This window comes from Trematomus bernacchii, unplaced genomic scaffold, assembly GCF_902827165.1.
Source record: "Trematomus bernacchii unplaced genomic scaffold, fTreBer1.1, whole genome shotgun sequence".
NCBI lineage: Eukaryota > Metazoa > Chordata > Actinopteri > Perciformes > Nototheniidae > Trematomus > Trematomus bernacchii.
The window spans coordinates 117,075-132,637 of NW_022987703.1; positions in this window are offsets into that span (position 1 = coordinate 117,075).

Below are 15,563 nucleotides of genomic sequence, written 5' to 3' on the forward strand. Positions count from 1 at the left end.
AGGGACTGGTGCTGGAGGTCTCTAGTCCGTCCTTCGGGCTCTGTGACCGGGCAAAGAGAGGTAGTTTTCCCGGTCTCCGCCCTGGAGGTGTGAAATAAACAGAGTCCCACTGTTAGGGACTGGTGCTGGAGGTCTCTAGTCCGTCCTTCGGGGCTCTGTGAGCGGGCAAAGAGAGGTGGTTTTCCCGGTCTCCGCCCTGGAGGTGTGAAATAAACAGAGTCCCACTGTTAGGGACTGGTGCTGGAGGTCTCTAGTCCGTCCTTCGGGGCTCTGTGAGCGGGCAAAGAGAGGTGGTTTTCCCGGTCTCCGCCCTGGAGGTGTGAAATAAACAGAGTCCCACTGTTAGGGACTGGTGCTGGAGGTCTCTAGTCCGTCCTTCGGGGCTCTGTGAGCGGGCAAAGAGAGGTGGTTTTCCCGGTCTCCGCCCTGGAGGTGTGAAATAAACAGAGTCCCACTGTTAGGGACTGGTGCTGGAGGTCTCTAGTCCGTCCTTCGGGGCTCTGTGAGCGGGCAAAGAGAGGTGATTTTCCCGGACTCTCTCCTGGAGGTGTGAAATAAACAGAGTACCACTATTAGGGACTGGTGCTGGAGGTCTCTAGTCCGTCCTTCGGGGCTCTGTGAGCGGGCAAAGAGAAGTGATTTTCCCGGACTCTCTCCTGGAGGTGTGAAATAAACAGAGTCCCACTATTAGGGACTGGTGCTGGAGGTCTGTAGTCCGTCCTTCGGGGCTCTGTGAGCGGGCAAAGAGAGGTGGTTTTCCCGGTCTCCGCCCTGGAGGTGTGAAATAAACAGAGTCCCACTGTTAGGGACTGGTGCTGGAGGTCTCTAGTCCGTCCTTCGGGGCTCTGTGAGCGGGCAAAGAGAGGTGATTTTCCCGGACTCTCTCCTGGAGGTGTGAAATAAACAGAGTCCCACTATTAGGGACTGGTGCTGGAGGTCTCTAGTCCGTCCTTCGGGGCTCTGTGACCGGGCAAAGAGAGGTGGTTTTCCCGGTCTCCGCCCTGGAGGTGTGAAATAAACAGAGTCCCACTGTTAGGGACTGGTGGTGGAGGTCTCTAGTCCGTCCTTCGGGGCTCTGTGAGCGGGCAAAGAGAGGTGGTTTTCCCGGTCTCCGCCCTGGAGGTGTGAAATAAACAGAGTCCCACTGTTAGGGACTGGTGCTGGAGGTCTCTAGTCCGTCCTTCGGGGCTCTGTGAGCGGGCAAAGAGAGGTGGTTTTCCCGGTCTCCGCCCTGGAGGTGTGAAATAAACAGAGTCCCACTGTTAGGGACTGGTGCTGGAGGTCTCTAGTCCGTCCTTCGGGGCTCTGTGAGCGGGCAAAGAGAGGTGGTTTTCCCGGTCTCCGCCCTGGAGGTGTGAAATAAACAGAGTCCCACTGTTAGGGACTGGTGCTGGAGGTCTCTAGTCCGTCCTTCGGGGCTCTGTGAGCGGGCAAAGAGAGGTGGTTTTCCCGGTCTCCTCCCTGGAGGTGTGAAATAAACAGAGTCCCACTGTTAGGGACTGGTGCTGGAGGTCTCTAGTCCGTCCTTCGGGGCTCTGTGAGCAGGCAAAGAGAGGTGATTTTCCCGGTCTCCGCCCTTTACATTTTGTAAATAGCAGAATACCTCCATGGCGCATAACTGCACTTTACAAGCCAGGGAAGGTGCCTGAATCCTGGGTATACATTTTGTAAATAGTGCAATACCTCCAGGGCGCATAACTGCACTTTACAAGCCAGGGAATGTGCCTCAATCCTGGGTATACATTTTGTAAATAGTGCAATACCTCCAGGGCGCATAACTGCACTTTACAAGCCAGTGAAGGTGCCTGAATCCTGGGGTAAACATTGTTTAATTGTTTAAGTGTTTTTAAATGTATGGAACAGTGTTTTGTCTCTTTCAAAACTCTCCCATCATTGGCCGGATACATGGGGACGATTTTATATTCACTATGACCGTTAATATTCCAGTGAGACGAAGTACGTCCGGTGACGGGAGTGATCCCATGTTAATTTTGTCCAAAAACCAGAGCATTCCCTCATCCTTCTGCTACACCATTGCACCTGGTACCATCAGCTAATTCCACACAGTGGGATTCAGCCTGGAAGTCATCATTAAACCTCTTGAACTTTGTTACATCCGTGACGATATGTGAAGTCGCCCCTGTGTCCACCATTAGTCCTCTCTCGGTGATGCTGCGCCCTGGCTGGACCTTGTTGTCCACGTCGTTGACTCGGAAAGCATACTCCTCGCCAGTCGTTTCATCCGAAGCTTTCCGCGCGTCGTCCTCCCGTCGCTGCTTCCGCCTGCAGGCCGCTTCCCGATGTGTGTTGCTCTTACAATGACTGCACCACAGCTTACGTTGGCACGTTCCGGCCTTGTGTCCACTCAGGCCGCATCTATAACAAACAATGTCCGCACACTTGGTTCCTTTATCCCATGCTCTTGGTCAGAGTTGGGTGTAATAATATTACTTTTGTCGGTAACGGAGTAGTGTAACGCGTTATAATTCAGTAATCACACTACAGTTACTAACATTGCCCCGACACGCGTTACTTCGTTACTTTTATAAAATCAGTCATAATCACACTGACAGACAAGAGGGGTTTCCGCCGCAGGTTTATATGTACGTAATCTGCGCGACTTGCGCGTCCACCTCTCCGCGTGCAGTGCTGCATAAACATGGCAGAGTCAGCGATAACTTTCGAGGGGTGGAGGTATGCCCATTACTTTGAGTTCGTCCGAAGAATAGACAGGAATGTGACGGTGAGGTGCAAACTGTGTCCAGGCCAGAAGCTGTTATACACTGCTGCAAACACCACGTCAAACCTCAACAAACACCTGCAAAGAACACATGCTAAGGTGAAGCTAATAGCTAAGGACCCCCGAACCCAGAGTGAGGATGTTGTGAGTGCGCCGCCGCCGACTCCGAAGCAGCAACAATTATAATTTGGAGGACCGGTAACCAAAGCAGAGATGGACAGGCTTGTAGCATCCTTCATAGTAGAGGTAATGTTGCCCATTTGCGCGTTTCTCAAAGCGGTGATGGCGGTCTCTGCATGTATTATATACTCCGTCACACTTTCACTGCTTGACTTTAGGAGTGATGTCAGTTCAGTATATAGGCTGATAATACGTGGTTTACCTGTGCCAGCATAATAGTCTCTTAAAATATTCAATGCCTGCCGACCATTATCCGCCGCCTCCCTCATTACAAGGGACAAACTTTTGTCATCAAGAAATTGGATAAGCTCTGCATAAGCCTCTTCATTTTTCTTTTCATCGTCCGCCTCTTCATCTTCCTCAATTATGTCCGTAGGACTCCTTGAAATAGTATTCTTCAGTCCCTGTAAGCGAAGATGGCCCAAGAATTTCGTCTCCCACAGTTCATAGTTCTTTTCATCCCCGTCAAACACTAACCGAGACCAGCGGGTACTGGAACCTGCGCCCAACCTGCTCATGGCGTTAGCTTAGCTTGCTAATCCACCACACGTGCTACGTTGCGACTTTCCATCGGTGGACAAACGCCGGAAATACTTATTTGGGTGTCTCTGGGCCCATAACCTGTTAGCAGAGTAAGCATAACTTCATTGCTGTTTAGCATCCAAATAAGCGGAGGAGTAACGAAACATCAGAGACAGTGGCATTTCATTCAACGGACCCTCCCATTGGAGGCGTGGCTTTATTTATACCCATCATTGACCTTTAACCTGTTACGCTATTGGCTTCCAGTCATGCTAACAACAAATAACACAAATTGGTAACATATTTACCTGAATGTTAACAGTAACCATGGTAACTATGGGCGGGAAGTCTTCTTCGCTGCTTTTGTGGCAGACTACAGCGCCACTTACAGGCCTGGCATATGTACTACAGCGTCTCCAGCGCTTTCGAGCGGCAATGGCCGGCCGTGGCCCAACCCCACATTCCCCTGATTGGTGGAGTTGGCCCAATAGCCGTAGCGCCACCGTCCTGACGTCAGGACAGTGTTCAAATCTGGATCAGTTTTTATCAGATCCGTTGCAGCCCCTTTTTTAGAGATTTGGGTATGGAGGAAAATAGAGAGGGTTGTGTTTTCTGACACTTGGTGAGTTCCCTGGAACACCGGGGACACATATTCATGTAGAAAAGACGTACACAAGTGCATTTTGCATGATAGGTCCCCTTTAAGTTAACCCTTTTAGAAGGGAAGATATGGTCATTTGTTCTGGGAATGTCATTTTCGAGCCTGAAACCTGAAAAACAGGCTCAGGGCTAAACAGGTTAATAACAGTTTCAACTTTAGTGCAATGCCTTGTTTATTACTTGTTTCTGCAGCTGCAACTAAATATATAAATACATCTAATCTCATCTAAATAAACCTTCAATAATAAAGAGCAGAAAGAATGAAACTTAAAAAGGCTAATATTGATTAAGACAGATATAAAACGCAAGAATACGAGTTACAATTCAGCGTTCGATATGAAAAAGTATTTTATTTCTGCTTCCACCTGATTCAACGGAGGTGAAAGGACTTACATTTCCATTTAACAGAACACCAACAATGAAACACATGAGCCCGTACTACAGTTTCAAAAAGCAGGAATAATCCTAAAATTCCATCTTAACTCTGAACTATTTTATTTTGTTCACATTATATATGCTTATAATTTAAGTTAGGCAATATTATAAGGAATCATTCTGTACATTTTCATTGTTATGCAGATGATACTCAACTATATTTATCCATCAAGCCTGATGAAATTAATCATCTAAATAAAATTCAAGACTGCCTCAAGGACTTAAAAACGTGGATGACTTTAAACTTGTTGATGTTAAACACGGCCAAAACTGAAGATATTGTACTCGGCCCAAAGAATCTACGATACAAATTATCTAAAGATATACTAACTATGGATGGCATTAATTTGGTCTCCAGTGAGACTGTAAGGAACCTTGGTGTTATATTTGATCAGGATGTATCCGCCCACATAAAATCTATTTCAAGGACCGCCTACTTCCATCTACGTAACATTGCAAAAATCAGGCATATCTTGCCTCAAAACGATGCAGAGAAACTAGTCCATGCATTTGTTACTTCAAGGCTGGATTATTGTAACTCTTTATTATCAGGGTGTACCAAGAAGTCAGTGAAGTCTCTTCAGCTGATTCAAAATGCTGCAGCTCGTGTACTAACCAGAGTTAGGAAAAGGGACCACATTACTCCTGTTCTGGCTGCCTTACACTGGCTCCCTAGAGAACACAGGATAGCATTTACAATTCTTCTTCTCGCCTACAAAGCCCTTAATGGGCAGGCGCCATCTTACCTTAAAGAACTCATTGTACCCTACTGTCCTACTAGGGCATTGCGTTCCTAGAATGCAGGGTTGTTGGTTGTTCCTAGAGTCTCTAAAAGTACAATGGGAGCCAGAGCCTTTTCTTATCAAGCTCCACTTTTGTGGAATCAGCTTCCAGTTTGTGTTCGGGCGGCAGACAGCCTATCCGTTTTTAAGAGTGCGCTTAAGACCTTCCTTTTTGATAAAGCTTATAGTTAGGGCTGATTAGATTCAGCCCTAGTTTAGCTGCTATAGGCTTAGACCAGTGGTTCTCAAATGGGGGTACGCAGACCCCTAGGGGTACGTTGGAGTACTGCAGGGGGTACGTGAGATTTATTTTATGTTAATGAAAAAAAAGAAAAGAAAAAAAAATAGATAAATATACCAATTTTAGGAATAGTAACGAAGTTTGAGCAGTGTGGGTTTTATATTAATAGACTAGAGTTACACATATTTCAAAACGCGAAGTGTAATAACTGCAGTTTGCCTCCCTGTCAGAATGACAACGATCCTCAGTGAAGCACAAGCCCATGTTTCTCACTACATTGTAAGTACAACTTATTAAAAAGATCAGTTCAATGCAACTAATGTCGTCTTAGTGTTAGTGCATGATATTAAAATTGGTTGGCCATGAATTTAGTGATGGATTGTAAACATTTGAAATGTAGCATTTAAGTGTTTCTCAGTTACAAGGTTGTTGTTTTAATAAATCAGACACTGATGGTGCAGCACTGTACTGTACCTCTTTATATAGGCTTTTTTCCCCTAACAAATAGTTTTTGCGCTGATCAGGGGGTACTTGGCTGAATTTTTTTTTCAAAGGGGGTACATTATTGAAAAAAGTTTGAGAATCACTGGCTTAGACTGTCGGGGGACACCTTACTTCTTCCTTCTCTCTGTCTGTACCTGTGTACTCTCATGTTCCCAATAACACAGCTTCCCCACATTTCTTTTTGGTGTCTATCTACGCTGGGATCCTGAGTCCTGATCTGAGTCCTGGATTTCAAGTCGTGGCTGAACCTGTCTCTGTGGTCCTGCCTGACTCTCATCATACTACTTCCCTGATGGCTCCCACAGGATTGTTGACATCCTCGTGAATTCATCTTCTTTTTATAGACACATGCATTTCCAAACATGTGGTCTACCTATGTTGTAAATGTATTATCTTTTCAATTTACACACGGCATCTATTGCACGTCTGTCCGTCCTGGGAGAGGGATCCCTCCTCTGTTGCTCTCCCTGAGGTTTCTCCCATGTTCCTTTAAACTGTGGGTTTCTCTGGAAGTGTTTCCTTGTACGATGTGAGGGTCTAAGGACAGAGGGTCTAAGGACAGAGGGTCTAAGGACAGAGGGGGTCGTATTGTCATACTGATATTCTGTACAAACTGTGAAGTCCACTGAGACAAATGTAACATTTGTGATATTGGGCTATATAAATAAACATTGATTGAACTCTAAATGAGCTGATTGTAATCTGTAAACACAAACAATATGCAGGAATGTGAGTCTGTTTCAAAGGCTTTTATTATTTTAGTTTAGTTTGATGATATAAACAGAACAGAATCACACTGGAAACATCGTACATATTCTCTATATCAATAAGTCATTGGTTCTTCTTTTAGACCAGAACAGACTGATAACTCAACTGGAACTATCAAACACATCCCAATGGAAGTTTCAAGTCACAACATTTCATTAACCAAACAGATTATTAGAGAAACTACTCTGCAGATGAATCAGTCAGTGGTTATAGTATAAATCAGAAAAGTAGTATGACAAAAACATTAAACATATTCAAAACTTCTGTTGATAAAGATGGAGTATATATGAAGTCATGTATGAACATTGTCAGACAGAGTTTATACAGTCAGACAGATTTTTCTCATCTGAATTGTCGTAGGACTAATTAATTGTCCTCTTTTTTTGTTGCACATGCAGATTTGACTTGGAAAATGTCAGGTTCAGAAGAGTCTCCAGGGTTGTCCTCAGTCTCTGGTTGTAAATGTCTCTCTGGATCTGAGTTCCTGGCTGGTTCTGGTCCTCCACAGTCCTCTCCATCAGCTTCTGTTTCCAGGTGTTCAGCTGAGCTGCTGGCTGGAGGCTCTGCCTCTCTGTTCTCCTCAGTTTGAGTTTGATGAAGCTGTGAGGACTGACGACCAACACACTTATGGCTTTTGACATGATGACTCCAGGTGAATATTTTGTCACAAAAACTGCAGCTGAATGGTTTCTCTCCTGTGTGGATTCGCATGTGTCTCTTTAAATTGCAAGGATCTGCAAAAGATTTCTCACAAATTATGCAGCTGAATGGTTTCTCTCCTGTGTGTATTCTCATGTGTCGTTGGAAATGTCCTCTCTTTGGAAAGGATTTCTTACAGACTGAGCAGCTGAATGGTCTCTCTCCTGCACTACGTCTTGAATCACTGACAGGGTCTTGTTTATTTCTCTGAGACTTTGAACCTGGTTCTCTGGTCTCCTTCCAATCAGCACTGTCTTCAGTGTCTTCAGAAGAGTCTCCAGGGTTGTCCTCAGTCTCTGGTTGTAAATGTCTCTCTGGATCTGAGTTCCTGGCTGGTTCTGGTCCTCCACAGTCCTCTCCATCAGCTTCTGTTTCCAGGTGTTCAGTTTGTCTTTGATGAAGCTGAGAGGACTGAGGTTTCTCTTCATCATCTTCACTCTTCACAGGGACAGGAGTGAATGTGGACTTGGTGATATCAGCCTCCTCCAGCCCTTGAAGCTGCTCTCCCTCCTGACTGATCCAGAGTTCCTCCTGTTCCTCTTTAATGTGTGGGGGGGGGCTCTGGGTCCTCCTGGTCCAGACTGGAGCTCCACTCCTGCTGCTCAGGGGGAACCTCTTCTTTAACCACCACCAGCTGCTGGACGTCTGCAGGAAACAGGAAACACATATTCAGAGAAACTCTAGAGTATTAGAATTTAAAATCTAACCACGAAGTTCCGCCCACTGTGTGTTTCTGTTGGCTCGATTGTCTGTCAATTACACCTTTTTTCCAGATGCCCTGGAGAGTTTCAGGACAACAGGTGAGTTAGTACGGTAGCTGGTCTAAAACGTAGTTTCACTGCCGCTTAGCAAGGCGTCGGCCGTTCACGGAGTGTGAGGCCTTAGCCTTACAGTTTGTGACCTGTCTGCAGAGTCGTTAGCTGAGAACTGGTGTTGGAGTTTCTCAGAGTAGTCGTTTAGCATCTCTCACCGCCTTGCTAAACCTGTACTTGGACTCATACAGGTGCATCTCAATAAATTGAATATCATGGAAAAGTGAGTTTATATCAGTAATTCAATTTATAAAGTTTAAACTTATACATCACATAGATTCATCAGACACAAAGTGATTATTTCCAGCGTTTTAATCTTGATGATTGCAGCTTACAGCTAATGAAAAGACAAAACAAAGCATTGAATATTACATAAGACTAGGGTTCCAGGTGAGAACCGAGTTTCGGCGCATGATGTCCATAGTTAACCGCAAATTAATCGCACATTTTCTATCTGTTCTAAATGTACCTTAGAGGGATATTTTTCAAGTTTTTAATATTCTTATCAACATATGAGTGGACAAATATTAGGGATGTCCCGATCAGCTTTTTTTGCTCCCGATCCGATTCCGATCATTTGATTTTGACAATCTGCCGATACCGATTTTTCCCGATCCGATCTTTATGCAATGCATTAAGAGAAAAAAAAGGTAACAGATAACGGCTGATCATCCAACGCGATGAATTCAGCTATCTTGGCTGTTATTGTTTTGGCCTTTTCACTGTTCTGGGGCAGTTTCTCTTTCCTTTTAAAAGTCTCTGAAAGTGTCGGTTGTTTCAGTGCCGTTACCTGAGTGGCCGCTGTGGACTCGTCGTGTTGTTGTTGGTGTTTGTATTAGATTGGTCGTGTTGAACGTAGCTCTGTTCTTTCCACCACGCGGAACCTCCGCCTTGCAAACATTGCATCTGGCTGTTACACTGCCTTCACTTTCAATTTTATAATACTTCCAAACTCCTGACATTTTCTCTGTCCGACTCCCGAGGCACCAGCTGAACGTAGCCTCTCGTTAGCTTACTGCTACTATTAGACACTGCGCCCACTCTGTTGCCAGATTTGAGAGAAATAAGCAACCAGGTCTATGAAAACAAGCCCAAAAGAAGCAACACATACATGATGTTGTGTAATTTTAAACCAAAACTAAGGCCTGAGGATGACTTTAAGACGTGAACATGGTCATTTATGACGTCCGCTGGCGCATCATAAACACGTCGGATAGTGAAAGTGCAGTCGATTCTCTAAAGTACCGCAGTCTCTTCTCCTAAGTCCTTTTGAATTCTCCTATCCACTATCCCTTAACCCCGTGACCTTTCACTCAGAGGTCAAGGGATAGACGATAGGGTTAGAACTTAGGAGCTGATTTTTGGATTATTCGACCGCAACCCCGGTGGAATCGAGGGGTCAGTCTGTGCACCAAAGTCTAAACCACGGTTTGATTGATTGATTGATTGAAAAGTTTATAACAGCTTGTATATTGGGTACAGTACAGTACAGCTCAAAACATACAATTGTTAAGGGGATGCAGACCAGAGAAAGACTTTCGTCTTGTTTACATCAGGGTCCCCCATTTCCAATTCATCATATCATTTAAGACATATAAGACATATTTGACATACAGATGACTTATTTACAATTTACATACAGGTGTTTTTTTTACATACAGATGACTTATTTACAATTTACATACAGGTGGTTTTTTACATACAGATGGCTTATTTACAATTTTCATTTTAGATTTCGTTCTAATACATCCTAACCGGACATTTAAGACATACCAAGTCTACAGATATAGTTAGTAACAGAGTCTAAAATGCAAGTATATACATAGATGGGGGGGGGGGAAGCTGTCCATTGTACGACAGGTTGAGATTTGTACCATTACCGGGGCCAGTTTTGCAATGCTCTCCCCCGAAGGTGCTCTTTAAGAGAGGTTTTGAAGGTAAGTATAGTTTTACTTTCCTTTACAGTTGTGGGAAGAGCGTTCCACCTTGATGTGGCATAATTGCGAAACGTGTATTCCCCTTTTTTGTGCCAAATCTGGGTTTTACATGATTTGTGGAGCTCCCTCTGGTGTTATGATCATGGTATTCCTTGACCTTTGGGAAGAATTTTGACATGTACATGGGTACCATAGAGGTGTAGTGGATCTTGTAGACCAGGCCCATTGCAAGTAGCTGTACTCTGTAGTCTACTCTAAGCCATCCTAAGCCATTTGGTCCTCCCAAACTAGTCTCAATCAATCATAAATGTACGGGCAACGCCCTCTGTAATAAAATGTATTGACGCACGAGGTTCGAGGCTTTTTTACGGAAATAGTGGTTACAGATTACAGCTTTAAAAAGGGGACAGACCTGCTCTGTGGATCTGAAGCTGAGGCTGTAAAACAGCGTCCAGTAGTTTCCGGTGTCTCTCGTTCTCCTGTTTTGAACGAGACAGTTCCTCTTCGTACTCTGCTATCGTTCTTTCAAACAGAACAAAGATGTCTTCAGCAGCCGCAGTGAGTCGCTGCTTCACCAACGAGAGCAGCACAACACTCATGTTTACTAAATCACCACTTCCTGTTTCTCTCACTCTGTGTTGCTAGCGTGTTACCAGCTAGCATGCTAAGCTAGCTTCTAGAGTCCGAGCTAAAGGCTTCAGAAGAAAGTGCACAAAGTCAGAGGTTCATCCAGAGACACAGACGATGGATCAGCTGCTCACACACACTGTCTCAGGAACACCGAGAGAGAACCATGGATGTAGAGAGAGAACCATGGATGAAGAGAGAGAACCGACGAGACGCGATCTGGTTCCAAGTTAGAACGAGCGGGACCATCACTTCCGGTGCAGGGACTTCAAAATAAAAGCGGCTATGATTTCCCCTTAGACAATACCTAAACCTTTAAGATACACAGACATGGAGCTGCGGAGAGAACCCGGTTTATTTCTCCTGAAACACCTTTATCTATATTATAAGTATTCCCCCCTCTTCCTGTAATATAATATTTGTAAGAAGAGAAAGGTGAAGAGAGAAAACCGTGGGTTTTATTGTGAAGGCCAGCACCGGAAGTTGTGTTTCAGGCTCTCCGTTAGCATGTTAGCTGGGGGTAAACAAGAAACCCTGGTTTCCGGTCGAATCGTCCAAAAATCAGCTCCTCTCGTCTTTTCCTAACCAAGACGAAAAGACGAGAGGAGCTGATTTTTGGACAGTTTGTCCACAGCCTAACTCTGCATGAGTTTTAAAAGTCTCTCTGACTCTTTACAGTCTCAACAAGTGTGTCTCTGTTAGCAAGGATAACAGCTAATGCATCATGGGGGTTGTAGTTTTTAATAAACTTTATAGAGATTCAGGGGAAGTGTAGCGACCCTGCATAGGGTGCTGGGTGTGTCACTCAGGCGTCCCCCGTCTCTCTGCCAATCACAGAGCTGCACAGTAATGCTGGTCGGTGTGCGGGCCTGTGGTTGGGGGAGCAGAGGGGGGAGGGCTGGGGAGTCGTGACGTTGACCCTGCTGTGTGTGTGAGTTAGGGAGTGGAGTAGAGAGTAATGATAAACCTGTAACCTGTAACCTGAGCTGTATACTATAACCGTAAGCGAACAAAGGAGTTATTAAACCCAATCACTGGAAGCCTGTTTCCGACTCCCTTTTGTCGAACGTTACAGAAGAAACAAACAGTGCCATCAAGGGGCGGAGCTACAGCAACACATGGGGGCAATACAAGCTGGAACATTCCCAACCCGGTATCACGGCAAGACGTGAACATGTGACGATCTACCATGCTGGGAGACGTGAATATGTCACGGTTTTGTCCCTTCAAACGTGACAGTGGGTGTTTCTCAATCGCGAGTACGCTTGCTGGCAACGCAATTTACAAACTCTTCAACTAAGGTTCATTGACATATCATATACACAACTAATTCAATAACGTGCTTTAACCACTAGGCAGTGCACACAAGGTACACACAGCCATAATAACTTTGTATTATTAGTGTAGGACACTTGTGTATGTATAACATCTGAAGATGTGTAGTTTTATTCATGTTTTCACATAATTGTACAGGATATTGCTATATTATTTCACATGTTTTACTTCACATCAACAGGAGTCCGGTTAACTAAAATGTCCGTGCGGAACAATACCCCCAACCAGGGGCGTCGCCTGGACCTGAAAACATTCGGGGCTTAGCCCACAGTGGCGGCGGCACTACAGTGGCATTTTTCACTGCAACACTCCCCACACGCACACACACAGTACACCCGCGACTGTTACAATGAAGGCTCGATAATCAGCTCACGGCATATAGGCAGGGGTAAAGTGGTATTTTTTATGAGTGGGGGACTCACCTCCTCTAGGGGGGTCCGGGGGGATGCTCCCCCTGGAAGATTTTTTTTAAATATTGAAGTTAAATGCATCAATCTGGTGCACTTTGAGGGCAAAATGAAGAGATCTATGGATATCTCTCTCAACACCCATATGAAGCAGAACTGTAAACAGATGTACTTTTTCTTTATGGATATTTTACTAATCACTCCCCTTTCAAACTCTATTCTTGTTTTACTGCCATATAGTATTTCATAACTGTTTTTCCTTTCTCTTATTTTTTTTAATAACTATAATGATCATATGAAGGTGTGCCGCGGAAATAATCTTTTGAATAATTTGTGACCAAACCGTTTGAGACCCACTGAGATAACTTAGACTAAAGTTAACTAAACACTCAGAGAGTCCTTTAGCTCACCTGAGTCTCTCAGTCTGAGAGGAGAGGACTCTCCTCCAGCTTCTTGTGGAACAAACAGCTCCTTATGTCCGTTAGTGCAGCTAGCTAACCAGATGCTAACAACAGGTCCCTGCTGGCAGTGGTCCCTCCCTCCCTCTCTCCCTCTCTATCACACTAAATGCGCTATTGCCACACACACACAGAGCCGAGCTTGAATGACACAAGCACACGTTTATTTCCATGCAACTCTCTGATTGGTCTGGTGTCATGCCTCTGTTGCATTCACTGAACACGGGAAATTACAGTGCTGCCGTCCTCTCTTGTGTCATGATGAGGTTCACGTAAAGCACGGTTAATGTATTATATTATTGAGGGAGAATTGTCCGGGGCTAGAGAAAAAACATTCGGGGCTAAAGCCCCGGATGTCCAGGCCAGGCGACACCACTGCCCCCAACCCATAGATCCGTGGGTGAATAATGTCAATCACCACATTACACACATCCCTCCACATTTACATTTTAATTTACATTAAAGTATTTCGTGAGGTCTTCTAAAATGTTTTAAAATATAATTAGGGTTGTAGTTGAAGTTGCCTGGCAACGCAATCGCACAACGTCACGTCCGTTAATTCCACATCCACACCTCCACACCATATACAGGGTGTTTCTCAATCGCGAGTACGCTTGCTTGGTAGCACATGTCTGCCGAGCATCTTGCTTCAGAAGCGAGGCAAGAATACTTCCTGCCATTCGGAAAACAAAGAGTGGAACAGGCTAGCAAGTGTGCAGGTGTGCGTCATATGAGAGGCCCCGCCTTACATCTTCCGCCACAGATTTGGGGAAATTGGTCCATGCGCAAAGCATTGTGGGGATTTTAAGACCGCGGAGTCTACTCATGTGCAGCCTCGATATTTCTCCAAACGGAGTACGCCGGGCTCGGTAGATTTCCAAGTATGCTGGAGATTGGAACAGTACTTCGGCGGCACTCGATGACGTAGTATGCTTGAAATAGTGGCTCTGCAGCAGCTTTACTCGCGATTGAGAAACACCCACAGTCTATGCTCCACACACATGGATTAACATGGATTTAATACATTAATGTAGCCTTTGTTTCTGCTAAAAGAGGTGTCGACCAGCTCGGGCAACAAGAAAATCGGCGAAATCGAGTGTGACGATTAAAAAATAAATTAAAAACATCTAATTTTGACAATAAAAACCGACCAATAGTCTTGGTAGAGCATTTGCTTGGCACTTCCGGGTATTTCTCCACTGGTTGGGCCATGTTAACAATACCGTGTAACTGTCACGTTTGAAGGGACGAAACCGTGACATATTCACGTCTCCCAGCATGGTAGATCGTCACATGTTCACGTCTTGCCGTGATACCGGGTTGAACATTCCATACAAGAAAACGGCTGATCTCTATCAGAGAGAGGATACATACAGACATCATTACAATACTTATCCTGAGGGAAGAATTGGTTTTGTGGCAGAATACATTTATAAAAAAAATAATTAAATAAGATAAATAAAATAAAAATATTAATATGAAGATAAAAAAGTTAAATGTAAATGTATAATAATAATAATAATAATAACAATACAGTCTCAACGAGTTTATCTGAGGCCTGTTAGCATGCGCGGCTAACAGATAGCTTCCAATGCATAAGATGAGATGCACTTTATTGATCCCAATCTGGGAAATGATTGCGTTGTAGCAGCATAAAAGACAAGGCATTGCACATGAGAGAAATGAAAAGAGTAGAAATAAACACTTCTAAAATGTAAACATCTCAAAACTGAAATAAAACAGCATTAAAAAAGAAGAAAATATACATTTTGAAATACCAATTTACCAAATATAAAGCAGGATATTATATCCATTAAGTGTGTAAGGAATGGAATATTAAATTAAATATAAATGTAAAATGTACATTGTGCTAAAAACATCTCTGATTTGTAAAGAGCGAATTACGACAATTCAAACCAAGAAATACAAAAAGATATAACAAGGTGGTCTACCTTACCACTCGACCTAAACTCAAGAATTCAAATCGTTAAACTAAATGTTCTACCTAGATTTCTCTATCTATTCCAATCTTCACCAGTAGAGGGCCCCCAAGGTCCATTTAGAAATTGGGACAGACTGATATCCAGATTTGTTTGGGGGGGGGGAGAGAGGCCAAGAGTTAGGTCCAGAACTCTCCAGCTACCCAAAGAAAGAGGCGGTATGGGTTTGCTCAGATTGATGGAGTACTGCTGCTGCTCAGCTAAGACCCATTTACTGTTGCTGTGAAACGGAGTTTAGAGCAAAGTGGAAGCATATGGAAAATGAAGTAAACCAGATTCCAATTCAAAATATGAGTGGGGATTATAAACTATATAAGGAACTCAGAACTAAAATGGGTCCAATAACAGTGCACACATTGGATCTATGGTTTAAAGTATTGAACATAGATAAGATTCAAAATGATGCAAATATAATAAAATGGGGAGCTTATGATGGAAACTTCAAACCTGCAAAAT